Raw genomic sequence first — 14,744 nt, 5'->3', positions numbered from 1 at the left:
GAAAACGTAGGGCCATCAACAGACACAGTATCCTCAGGATGCACGATAGGCGTAGATGGCTGTGGAAGTATGGGGCCAGATTCTACATCAAAGTCATCAGAAAACAGATCTATAGAAATGTCAGTGAAGACCGGTGAGTGGGTGGACTGTGGTAGGTGAAACTTGGAAAGAGTGGAGAACATTTTGTATTCCCAGAAGACGATATGACGGGAAATACAAAAATGCTTGGAGATAGGATCCCAACAATGATACCCTTTATGTTCTATACCATGCCCTAGAAACAAAGACGAGAACGAGGTTCTAGTTTAATGTGTTCATGAGGCTGAAGTAGAACAAAACAAGCAGACCCAAAAACTTTAAAAGTGGTATAGTCAAGAGGAGAACCATACAAGCGCTCGTAAAGAGAAGTGTTAGCTATTACAGGGGTAGGGACACGATTGATAGTGTGGATGGCAGTGAGGGCAGCTTCCCCCCAAAATTTTTCAGGACAAGAAGAAGAGAGGAGAACAGCCCGAGTAGTGTCTAGAATATTACAGTGCTCTCTTTCGGCTCGTCCATTTTGGTGGGAGGTGTCTGCACAAGATCGATGAGAAAGGATACCATGAGCCTAAAGAAAAGAAAGAAAATCAAAATCCAAGTACTCATTAGCATTATCAGAACGAAAAAGCTTAATAGTACGAGAAAACTGAGTGCGGACCACAGTAGAGAAATCATAGTAAATCTGTTTAAGTTCAGAGCAATTTTTGAGAAGAAAAAGCCAAGTATAGCGAGAAAAATCGTCAACAAAAATCACAAAATATCTGGACCCCCCCATGGTCAGTGTAGGGGAAGGTCCCAAAATATCTAAATGCATAAGATCAAAATGAGCAATAGAAATAGAATTACTTTTATTAAAGGTAAGGCAGGTTGTTTAGCAATTTGACAAAAAAAGCAATCGACATCTTCAAGACGGACACGACCTAACTGACCACTAGAAACTAAATTTTTCAAACGACTAAAAGAGACATGTCCTAAGCGACAATGCCAAAGATGAAAATACTATGTAGTAGATGTAGCAGCAATAGTAGATGATTTGTGTGGACTGCGAAAATAGATAAGCTCGAACAGACGTCCATGCTTACAGCATATCCCAAGGATCTGTTTCGACTGAGGGTCCTGCACCAAACAACCATTAACAGAGAAGGTAATAGTTAGACCAAGTTCACATAACTGACCAACAGATATAAGGTTCAATTGAAAAGCATGAATATGGTAAGCATCAGAAAGAGACACGGTGGAAGTAGAGATTTGGCCAATATGACTAATAGGCATATGAGAACCATCAACAGTGTGTATAGTGGGAGCAGAAGATGATGATGATAAAGAAGAAAATAGAGTGGAGTCAGAAGTCGTGTGATTACAGTATGCGGAATCAAAATATCATGAAGAGTTACCTGAGGTTACTGAAAGAGCAGTAGAGGGAGGAGTACCAGATTTTGCGAGCACCTAGTAGATAATGGACTCAATATTATCCATAGAGAAGGAAAGAGCAAAAGAACCCTTAGAGGCAACAACATTAGAGCGTGAACCGTGGCCAGATTTGGACTGATACCCAGAATGAGAAGCCCCTTTCTTGGATGAAGTAGTGGAGGGAGCTCAAGGACAATTGCTTTGGAGATGGCCTGGAGTAGTCATGTGACAAGTCAAGCATTTACGAACCTGACAGTGAACAAGAGAATGATTGGCTGGTAGGCCTCGGTTACGACAATAACTGCATATGATGGGCTGTGAAGATGAGGAACTTTGAGAAGATGGCATAGCAAGAACATAATCCATGTCTTGAGATCTGAGAATCCCAAAAAGAGTGTCCTCTGATAGGAGCGTAGTAATGGCTTACTCTAAAGTGGGCAAGGGCAAACGATGGAGCAAAGAAGCACGCACGGGCTCAAAAATGCCATGAAGAGCCATAAGAAACTATAATAGTCGCTAATGATTTTGATAAGAAATAAATAGTTATGCGTCATCAAAATGAGCCCATGGAGGTTCAGAAAAAGCGAGCTAGTCCCAAACGTACGACATCTGGGATAGGAAGTCATTGAGAGACTGATCGAGTGCCTGGCGCATGTAATAAAGAGTCTGCAACAGTTAATATTGATAAGCATGTCCAGTGGTCTAATAATGTTCCTTCAAGAAATCCCAAATTGTTTTGGCAAGAGAGGCAAGGGAGTCATCATCCTGAAAGCGTCCAAATTGAAGGTTGATGGAAAGAACTGAGGTAGCCCGAAACCATGTGATAATTTGATAATTCTTACTTTCCCATTCGTCCAGACGATCATCGAATGCAGAGTCAGTCTCATCTTCCTTCTGGTTGGGTTTGTGAAGAGCACCAGTAATGATCCACCAAAGGCGTTTGCCTTTGATGAAGCTAGAGAGAGCTTGGGCCCAACTAACATAATTGGACCCATCAAGGATAACAAAAACAGATTGGATGTTCCCATTATGATCCATAATTGCCAAAACGGAGGTCACCAACATATTCAGAAGGCTGAAAAACCTTAGGGACAGGTAGGGCTGATGCCAGCACTATGGCTGTGATGATGTTAGCAGCGAGGCAGTGACTGAGTAGGGTTGACGTCAGCGGCTGAGGAGGGCTGATGTCAGTGGCTAAAGAACAAGGAAAATGGCTGAGAGAAGCCGATCGGAAGCCGATGGTGATTCGGCTAATGCAGAACCAAATAGGCAAGCCAACATCGGATCAGCTGAGGCGCTGGTACGGAAGTTGATGGCGGCTGATGCGGAAGTCGATGGGCAAGCCGACGTTGGATTGGCTAAAGCGCTGGTACAGAAGATGATGGCGGCTAATGCAAAATCCAATGGCAATCCAAAGGAAGTCGGCTGAGATGACGCGTGCAGAAGCGTGCTGAGAGTGGAATCGGCGTCAATCGACATGATGGTCTTTGGGAGGTGCATGAAGGCGTGTGCGCATTCCAATAGAGGTGAATCTGGTGGCGTTAGCTTTGTCGTGAAGAGGCAGAGAGGTTGGTATAGTCCAAATGTTAAAACAAGAATGGACAAGAAATGCAGAAACCAGCAGAAACTAACGGAAGACAGAAGTAATGTACCAGAAAAAAAAGTGAGGAAAAAAAATGCTAAGAGAGAACCCTAGGCTCTAATACCATATTATGAAAGTAGAGAAACTGTATATTGAATTGAATAATAAAATACAAGAAACCTGTATTTATAGGATGAGAAGAAACCTAGATAAGTATAGAAAGGAAGATAGAGATACATCAGAGATAAGTATAAAAAAAGAGATGAGATACATCTACAATACAGATAGACAAATATAAAATAATAATATATATCTATCAGTAATGACTTATTGAGGTTATGATTCATCAATAGATCAGTGGGCGAATTATATGAATTTGTGGTCAAGACATAGAGAGAGGAGAAAAATTTAGCTACCCTCAACCACACACAATATATATATATATAACCATTGATAACCTACCATAATACAATTTTAATTGGAAAAATATATAGGTTCCTAAATGATACAAATTTCTACAGAATGAACATCTCGTGTTGAATTTTTAACATGTTGCCTCATATCTATATTGATATCATTTCAAGATTTAAACCATTTAATCATGTACTCAAACACCCATCAAACTGGTTGTGGGAGACAATTTGTTCAAAATAATAAGAAAATGAACGTTTAGTTGTAGGTTTGAATTGTTCAAAATTTTGAAATTATAATTTTGTTTATCAAATCAAGCTTCAACTATCGATTACTGATCTGTACAATTATTCCTAATTGTACCACATGAATTGAAATAAAAATAAAAATAAAAATAATGATAATTTAAGAGATACAAGTGAAATTAGCACAAATAAATTTTATATTTTTCAAAACTACTTGTCAAAGTCTATAAAACAAGATTATTATTGAATATAATATTATGAAAGAATAAAAATATATTTTTTTACAAACCTGCTATGTGGATTATTGTTAGCAGTGTCTATTACATGTTTAGTTTTGAAACTTTCAAATGTCATAATTTTAATCTTACACATCTATTTTCGAAAAAATATATATTTCTGAAAGTACACTAGTAAGGTTTCGAATAGTGATTGCGGTTATCGTAACGGCTGTGGTGACGCGGTTGTAATTGCGAAGAGTAAAGGTTGTAGCGTAACGGTTGTAGTAATCAGAATTGTGATTTTTTTTTCGGCACAATTTGAAGAAAACTTACAAATACGCACATTTTTTTTCCTCTTCAGAATCACATTTATTAGGATTTTAAAATAAATTTTGATCAATTTTTTTTTTTTAATTTTTAAGTATACCAAACCAAACCAAAACCAAGCCTTAAGTCCCATCAAATGGGGTCGACTACATGAATCATTCTTCTCCACGCGGCCCTATCAAAGGCCATTTCATTAGTCAAATTAAGTAGATTCATATCTCTATTTATAACGGTAGTCAACGTTAATCTAGGCCTACCCCGTCCCCTAACACTTCCATCTATCGTTACAGCATCGCATCTCTTCACTACTGCCTCTGTTGGTCTCCGTTGAATATGACCAAACCATCTCAAACGATTCTCTCTCAACTTATCTTCTATCGGTGCTACTCCTACCCATTTCTGAATACACTCATTCCTAATCCTGTCTTGTCTAGTCTTACCACACATCCACCTTAGCATTCTCATCTCAGCCACACTCATCTTATCTACATGTTGTTTCTTGGTTGCCCAACACTCCATCCCATACAACACAGCTGGTCTAATAGTCGTTCTATAGAACTTACCTTTTAGTCTAGTGGGTATTCGTTTATCGCACAATACCCCAGACGCACTTCTCCACTTACACCATCCCGCCTTAATCCTATGGGCCACATCTGCATCAATCTCTCCCGCTGTTGTGATAATCGACCCTAAATAACGAAAATGTTCACTCTTAGGCAGTTCTTGGTTCTCAATCTTCACTTCTCCTCTGCTTTCATTGTTACTGTTACTAAATTTACATTCCATGTACTCTGTCTTAGTTCTGCTTATCCGAAATCCTTTAGATTCAAGAGCTTTTCTCCAAATCTCCAACTTTGTGTTAACTCCTTCTCTAGTCCCATCCACTAACACAATATCGTCTGCAAAAAATATACACTATGTCATATTTTCAAATCACTATAAAATGAGTTTTTTAATTTTCTTTCAATAATGACTTTAAGAATAATTGATTTTAAATGCTTACAAATTATTTTTGACTAATACTTGAACTAACTGAATAAAAAATAGTCACAATTGTTAAATGAAATGATTATAAAAATAAAAATTATACCATAAACAAAAATAATTTTTGAAACATTTTTTTGGACAACACTTTACAGCTAACTAAATAAAAGTATTTACAATTAAGTATTAAGGGAAATGATTACAAAAATAAACATTGTGCCATAAGCAAATATTATTTTTCAGCTACTGATTTTATTTATTTTTTTTAAAGACATTTTTTAGACAACACATTATAGTAATGAAATAAAAATTATTTACAATTACATATTAAATAAAATAAATACGGCCACTGTTTATATATTTTTTGTTTTACATGCTAATGTAATGAAATAAATTTTTTAAAAAAAAAATTATGAAGAAAAAAAAAATCATATAAGATCTTTTCCTTAGGCTTGGATCACTTGAGTATTTGTTCTTTTTTTGTAATTTTTTTTTATATTTTTATTTTTTGAAAAAGATGCTATTCAGAATATTATTGTAAGAGCGTAACGGTGTGTAACAAACCGTTATGGCCATTACGTTACACTAGAACGACCATTACACATGTAAATTTCAATTATACCGCTATAGCGGCCGTAACAAGTGGCGATAATCACGACAACCGTTATGCAATGGTTGCGGCCGCTTTATAAAATCTTAATATTTGGTAAAGCTACTGTACACATTACCTTTTGTTTGTTTTTGTTCTTTAAATTTGAAGATTTCATATAAACTTCCTTTATTTGAAAAAATAAGTTCAATTTTGTTTTTTTTTTTATTTTTATTAAAAAAATTGACTTTATTGATGAATCAACCACACAAGAAGGAAAAGAAGGCTAGTGCAGAAGTCATCATAGTGAAACAAATCGATCCCAATTAGGTTAGCATCGAAAAAACACACAATCATATGACAGCACCAGACCAGAAATAAGCAGTTGGTGAGGAACCAACAACAAAGAAGGATGATGTGATGTCCCGAGTTTGGGGCTTGAATAGTACTGTGTAGTAGAGTAGTATGCATTCCTTTCGGTGTTTTGTTCATCGTTTTGAGTCATTGAAATTTGTTTCTACTCTTACTTAATCTCTCTTGAAAATTTTGAGTTTTGAGCATTAGAACTTGTTTTATATTGCAAAAACTAAACTCTGGTTTCTGGGCAAAACCACTTGTGCGGAATTGGGAGCCACCCGAGCAGATTTTCATAGAGTCATCTTGGTTTTCTTGGCAGAAAACTAGTCGAGTGGATTTTGGATCCCACTCGAGCGAATTTTGGGTGAATTTTGAGAAAAAGTTGTGATATTGTGAAATCGATACTTGATAATTTTCCATATGAGTAATGATGAAGGAAATTTTATAAATGTATCAAATCAAGAGATGTAACGCCCCCAAAATATACAATAAATACACCCAAAAGCATATATAAATGACAGCATAAATGAAAGTATTAGCCCTTTTACATGAAGTTAATGAATACAACGAGTTTAACATAAATAAATGACCTATTGGCTTACACATTTCCAAGCCTTGACTTGGTTACAACAAAAATGAGACTAGCTCATACAAATTAAGCCCTAGGCTATACGCAGAATGAAACAAACAAAGAAGCTCTTGCTTCCCAAAAGTCCCTCCAATGCTATTGCCTTGGTAGAGGCATACCATCATTACCTGAAAATATTTTTCCTAAATAGGATGAGCCACAACCCAGTAGGAATAATCTAACACAATGTATGAGGTTTAACAAAGATATAAGCGCAAGTGCATATACAATATCTGGGATAAAACATGCATACATTTATATTGCTATAGAATACCAATTCCATATTCCATTTTATTTTTCTCCAATCCATTTGAATACATAAGTCAATTTCATTATTTCTTTGATAGCCCAAATAAGATTACAACTCAATGGTTCAACAATTTCACAATCAACACATAAACACTTCTAATTGCCATTTTACGGATATTTCGTCTGCGGGATCAACACCCATGTATAGTTTCAATTTTCCATTTTAAGGACATTCCATCCGTGGAATCGACACCCATGTATAATTTCGGGACTTTCACCCAGGAAACTCCGACCAACTTAATTATAATGGAGTCCATCCACTTTCTCATCCCAAACAATGGAGTACATCCCCTTTTTCCTCCCAAACAATCATACATATACAATGTATTTAAACATGGTCATATTCAATGACAACCAACAAGAAATTAGTTTCAATTTACCTAATCCATATGCAATTTCTACAACAATCAAAGCTATCCTCCACCGATAGTCCAATACAGATATTTCTAAATAGATATACAATTTCAAGACAGATAAATTATCCAAAATTTCCAAAGATGTGAAGTATTACATACTCGATTCCACCATCTATTCCAATACTCACTCGAGATGTTTATAATACCAATTTCAATTATTTATACAAAACAATTATGATAATCATTTTAGGGCAAAATCCCTCTTTTGTCAAAATATAAATCCAAGTACCAAAATCAACCATTTTGACGCCACATGACCTCATTCTCAAACTCCATGTTCATTTATTTCACTTTCACCAAAAAACCCCTCTTTTTATTTCATCCAAACCCTAGGTTTGTTCAAACTATTCCCAAATCCAACCATTGTTACACAGCCGACAAATAACTAAGTTAAAAACCATATTAAAGTGTCAAAAATCCCTACCTCAAAGGGAGAAGACGAGCCAAGCAAGAGTGAAACTCCAAGAGCACCAAAACCCACTTCTATTCGGATCAAAATGAAGATATTGAGACGCTCTACCTTTTTCTCAAAGGCACTAGGGTGAAGAGATCAACGGATCTAGATGAAATAAAAGAGAGAATGTGAGTTTTAGAGAGAGAAACTCAAGATCTAGCTTTTTTGAAAGTTTTAAAGAGAGAGAGAGAAATGAGAAAGTGAACAAGAACATTATCTTCACGGACTATTATACACGGAGTCCGCTCAAGCGTGGAAAGTGATGCTCATGCATCAGACACAAAGTTCCGCTCGAGCGTGAAAAGTTACATTCGAACGTGGAATACACACTTCCAGAAGTTCTGTAGATGAAGGACCCCGCTCGAGCGCAAGATTAGACGCTCGAGCGTAGAACACAGTCTTCCAGTATTTGCATGCAAAAATACTGAGGGTTGACAAATCTCGCTCGAGCACAATAATGGCCGCTCAAGTGGATGAGCAAATTTGTGAAGCCTGCTCGAGCGCAAGAATGCCCGCTCGAGCAGAAGAACCAAAATCTGGGCATCATAGGTTTGGAAAAACAAGCAACCAACATGTTCTAAACACACAACTACAACCCGATAACCACAATAAAGAGGAAGACCAGGGAAACAAGATATGAATAACCATTCAGAGCCATACCAACCCGAGTCCAGAATACAATAAGTGATGGCTCAAAATCGGAATCGTTATAAGAGATTTCATGAGAACATTAGAAATTGTAGAATTGAAAAGCTTGAACAACAGTTTGTTGTTATTATTGTGGGAAGACCAAATACTAAAAAAGATGTTTAACATGTAGAGAATACATAGATGTTGATATTGGTATATTGTCTCTAGGAAAAATGTACTATGATTTTATATTGATAAGAGATGTGGAATTTGATCAGAATGGAGGATTGTGTGGATGAATTGAGAAATTGAGAAATTTTAAGGCATTGATATAGAAATATATTGCATTGGTACTTGATTTAATTATTATCACCTTTCGAATTGTCATTGTTAAGATGTTCAAATGGAACCTTGCTATTTCATTGGACATTTGCATCGTCATTCCATTTTATCACTAATGCTATTGATTTTAAATATTGCATCGGAAAAAGTATTGTTTTGAGAAAGGAAATTGTTTTGTGAAATAAGATCATATTGATTTGTTTTGGGATAAATACGTTACTAAATTCGGATATGGGGTGTAGTTGATATTGGTTAAGTTGGCCTGAGTGTCCATGGTGAAAGACTGAAAACATTCATGGAGGAGGTACCACATGCCTTCCGGTTAGCTACCGGTAAAATGGGGATTAGTAATGCTTGTTATGCCTACTTATAGAAAAATTATTGAATTGTTAAATTCTCAGGATTGCATTGTGCACAAAAGTTTCAAAATGTAGTGATGTATGTTTTTGAACATGGCATGACATATGCATTCATCCCAAGAAATTATAAAAAAATGTATAGACTTTGTGAAGATTTTCCTACTGGGCATTGTGCTCACCTCTATAGGATTTTGTGCAGGAAAGGTTGTGGTGATCTTGCCGAGTTAGAGGCGTGGAATATGTTTTGAGAGCACAAGACTCTTTTCTTTTATTGTAATTATTTTTGACAACCCAAGAGCTTTACATGTATGGGTTCAAAGAACCATTTTTTGTGTAATCGGGCTTAAGCCTTGGAATTTATAGCCCTTGGGGGCATTTATTTATACTTGACTTACCATGCCACAAGCTATAGATTCATATACTAGGGATGTTAAATGTATACTCGTATGTGGAATATCTTTTGTAAATCTTTTGACGGTTAATGAGTACATATGTTGGGGATTTGAGAATGACGACAATATTGAGATTTGGTTTCCATTTACATTAAACAATGAAAGTTGGTGAATTTTTATTGTGCAAATTTTCAAGGCGTGACAGAGGAAAACCTACAGCCACAAAGGCCAGTAGTACAAAAACAGAGCATGACTTGCATAATCAGTTCTAATACAAAGCCTAACCTGCCTAAGATTGAAAACTATGTCATGAATAGAGTAAGAAAAATCTGTGAGATTGGATTTGGCTTAAAGAGCAGCCCTCATGTAACGGCTCCAAAATGTGTGTCACGATGATTGTTATGTAATTATGAATTAATATGATTTAATTTAGAAATATCTATCCGAATTGGGAAAATATATGTTGGGGCAACGACTTCGGAACTGAAATTGACAACCTTAATGGGTTCAGAAACCGAAATTGGGTACATGGACATGCTAATGGGAATTTTTAGCACCATTGGGGAAGTTTAATTGAAAATTGATTTCTTCTGACTCAGTAAGTTGTGTTTGGCTCTTATATATGTATATATATGAGGTATGAGGTCATATGAGCTCGTCCTTATCAACTAAGAGCCCAAACTATCTTAAGAAAGAGGGAGGAAAAAAAAACCGAGAGAAAGGAATAAAGAGAGAAAGAAGAAGAAGAAAGAAAGAGAGAAACCAAGAAGAATGTGTTGAAATTGAAGGAGATGCTCAAGATCAAGATTGTATTCAACAAGATTATGCAAGATTAAGTAGCTATGAAGGCCCTAGGTAAGAATCTAACTCTTAATTCTTGAAAATTAAGTGTTATGGAGTTGGACTTATGGATTATGTGTGAGTTTTGCATGCATTTTGTTATAAAATGTTAAAAACATGTTGTACCCTCATGCATGACATAGATTCATGAATTTTTCTTGTATAGATTTGTAAATAAACTCCATGGATTTTAAAGATTGGAGCTCAATTTGCATAAATGATGGTCTTGTATTTCAACTCAAGGATTTGAATATTTGTATGAAATTTAACCTCGACATTGAAGTTGTGATTTTGTTTAAAGCTATGAAAATCCTACGTGATTCGTGATTAGATCAAGATTAAAATATTTCAATTCCCAATCATACAAAACACACAATCTAAATCATCAAGCACTTACGAAAATGATTTAGATTGTTGTTTTCGAAATAAACAATAAATCGACACAAACGATTTTTATGTGGAAAAACCACAATTGAAGAACCTTCAATTACAATCAAAAACCACGTGCGAAACGCAACTAATCAATCCACTACTGAAGAAATAAAGATTACAAAGATAATAAACAAATTACCCAACTCATTCAATTTGTCTTCAAACCTTCTGTAACTCTTTCACCAAGCCTTCGTCTCAGAATTGATTAATCTGAAGTTGAATCCACAACTTTACTTGTCGAATCAACGACTACGTACAGAATCAAACTCCTTTGAAACTCCACGTTTGAATCTTCGGAATCCACCGAAGAAGAACACTTTTGAATATGAAGTAACAAACTCCTTGATGTATGTATCTTAGATCATAAGTTTAGAACTCACTCAAATCATCAAGGAAAACACAGTAAGACTTTCAGAAGAAAACCTCAAACAAAACCCTAAGACTCTTAAACAAGATCTAGGAAAATTAAACCCTAAAATCAGCCTAAACAGATATATATAGAAAACAGAGGTCACGATCTCCGCTCGAGCGCAGGACAGGCCACTCGAGCAGCTTCAGTAAAATACGTGTGTGACCAAACAGGTTTCCACTCAAGCACTGGAACACACGCTCGAGCGCGAAATCACACTTCCCAGTATGTTTACAGACATGACCAACTACTGAGATAACACATATTACGCTCGAGTGCCAATGGGCCCGCTCGAGCGGGAAAGACAAAAAATAAGGAAAATTACAACTTTTCAAAATAGAGTTTGTACGAGGATTTGACAATAAAGGGACCTAACAATCTCCCCCTTTGTCAATTCCCAGACAAAACTCTTCTAAACAATTTTCCTTAAAACACACGCACTAGACAACCTGACAACCTAGCGGATAAGTAATCAAAACAACTTTGTAATCAACAAATAAGGTGATGTAATCAAAAAAATAAGTTGAGCTGCCATCCGAACAATCCATCAAACATCCACCTGTGAGATAGCAAGCAACGCACTAGAAAAACAAAAACTGTGGAACTGCATAAGAAGATATCAAAACAGATGACTATGAATAAACGAAAGTCCTGAAATAAACAAGAGTCCACAAAAACAACATATAAAAAAAAACTATAGCCAAAATGTATCAAAGTATCCAAATATCCAAACTGTACCACAAAATATCCAGACTTCCAAACTGTACCATAAAAATATCAAAACTGTACCAAACTGTACCACCAAAAACCAAAATATCAACTGTATCTTCAAACTCAAAAATTCTCCCCTTTTTTGGCGGGAGACAATGAGTAAAACATGCTAACAAGTATAGATCTGGGTCAAGCATCAGGGGGAAGAGGAGGCTACTGGATGTGAAGTAAAGATATAATATGAGCGAGCTGAGTAGTAGTCTGGACAGTCGACTGCTCCAACTGTCCAAGGCGGCCATCAAAGGCATCAAACCGAGCATCCAGAAAATCCAACCACTGTGTCACAACCTCCTCGAAACGTCGAAGCTGGTCATGAAAAGTCCGGGACGGAACAGCATCCTCCTCAGCACCAGCTGTGGCAGCATCAATCTTTGCCTCCTCGGCAAGTCCAACTACTATACCTATGGAAGTACCAACCCTAGAAGACTCTCCCTTGACATGTGCACGACTCTGGGAAATAGTTTTCTTAGTAAAAGGCCTAGATGGAAAGGTAAACTCATCATCCTCTAAAACGGGAACTTCAAGCTGGGACAAGAGACGGTTGATTAAACAACCATAAGGGAGACCTAATTACTTGTTACCAAAGACAGCAATCATCTTATGAAGAATGAGGGTGGCAAGATCGATGGACATATGACGAGCAATACAGAAAAGAACGAACCCCTGTTCTTGATTGATTTCAGAAGAGTGAGTGGTGACAATAATATTAGCACACACAATAAGATTAAGCAATCGAAACTCAGGAAGGAGTTCAAACTGTTTAATCAAAGTGCCCTTGATCCAAGTAAGAGGAACACCACACAAAACTTCAGCCACGACATTAAAATCACAAGTAGGACGAACCGAAAAAGGATAATGTTCCGGAAACACCCAGCCAATACTAAGAAGCCCTCTAATAAGCTCGGGAGTAGCAGAGATGGACTTAGTCTGAACCTATGTGGTGAAGGAAGGACCAATGTCATCGATATTCTCAATATTATAGAAAAACTCACAGACCCAGTCTAGATTTTGGCGTCCGGAGAAGGACAAAACCAAGTCGCCGCCTAATAGATCAAACAAAAGACGGATGGGGATAGACTCGAAGGTATTGGGCTGGACATGACATTCGAGATGAACAGTCCTAGACACAAACGACTTACGGAATAACTTGGCTTGTTTAGCAGAGGGAAATCTAGCAAGATTAAATGAAAAACGCGACAATGTAGACTTGCGTCTTTTGGGAGCAAACATGGTGACACCAAACATAACTAAAGCCCAAAACAAAACAAAACAAGCCCAAAAACCAAAGCAACAAAGCACAACAAACATTAGTAACAGTGTTAGAAAGATATCAAAACCTAGTATAGAACAATGACAGACTCAGAGCATAATATGAGTATGAGCATAATATGATACCATAATATGAATGACAGTATAATGAAAAAAAAACACTAATGTGTATCTAAAACCTAGCAAATTGGAATCAAACTCACCAAAGCAACATAGAATTGAGAGATGAGAAATCATCATGAAAGGCATGAGATCAACAACGAAGAACCCTAGAACTATGGACACATTAGACTACATAAAAATGCAGTAAACTCACCATGAAGATAAAACCAAGACTTGGTGACAGTGTGTGAAGCAAGGGAGAAAAAAACGAAACAAAAAAAAATAACAAAAAAACAACCTAAAAATGACCTCCACAAGAGCCGAAATGACAGAGAAAATCAAAGAGAAAGAGAGGGAAAAACTTACCAAGGTTGAATCGGAGATGAAAGAAGAAGGAGGATGGCAAAAGCAAGCCCAATGAGGTCGCAGTCCAAGCCCTAGGGAAGAGAGAATGAAAAATGGGGGAAAAATGAACTGAAAAGTTGAGGGAGGGAGTTTTAAACAAAATCAGTACGCTCGAGCGTAGGTTTTAACGCTCGAGCGTGATCCAAAGCACGCAGAGACCCGCTCGAGCTCGAAAACGGACGCTTGAGCGCCAAATCAACCCTCACAGAACTGTAAAGCATGGTGCAAAATGCTGCAAGACCCAAAACCATGCTCGAGCGTGGGAATGTCCACTCGAACGGGGACAAGACATCTTTTTTTTAAAAAAAAAAACAAAAACAAAAACAAAAACAACTAAGATGTCCTGTAACCAGCAGAGAGTCCAATTAGAAGACTGTATCACTAGGATAAGATAGTCCATCAATCATGAATCCTGTAAACTTGTACAAAAAAAATTAAAACACCAGGTCATGAACAAAACAGATAGAATTTAACCAATGACATAAGCAACATAAGAATGCATAACTCAAAAACACATATGAGAGCTCACAAATAGAATGTGTGTATGTGCAATCCATGAGAGCCACAAAGCTAGAGTTAATCCTCATAGTGATCGGATGACTGAACCTTCGACAAGAGTAACTGAATATCACAGAGAAAAGTCAAACCACTAGGAATCATGGGGTATTTGTTGAGAAAACGCAGAGGTTCCCCCTCAATCAATGATTCCCCTTTTTTTTCTTTTTTTTCAACTTTTCTTACTTGTGGGCACTCACTGGTGGCATGCACGCTCAAGAGTATGGAGACCAAATCAGAGAATGATGAAATCAAAAAGAATGGCCTGG

This window comes from Camellia sinensis, chromosome 1 (genome assembly GCF_055761805.1).
Source record: "Camellia sinensis isolate YWXY chromosome 1, ASM5576180v1, whole genome shotgun sequence".
Taxonomy (NCBI): Eukaryota; Viridiplantae; Streptophyta; class Magnoliopsida; order Ericales; family Theaceae; genus Camellia; species Camellia sinensis.
Note: the sequence above shows the minus strand (reverse complement) of the source record.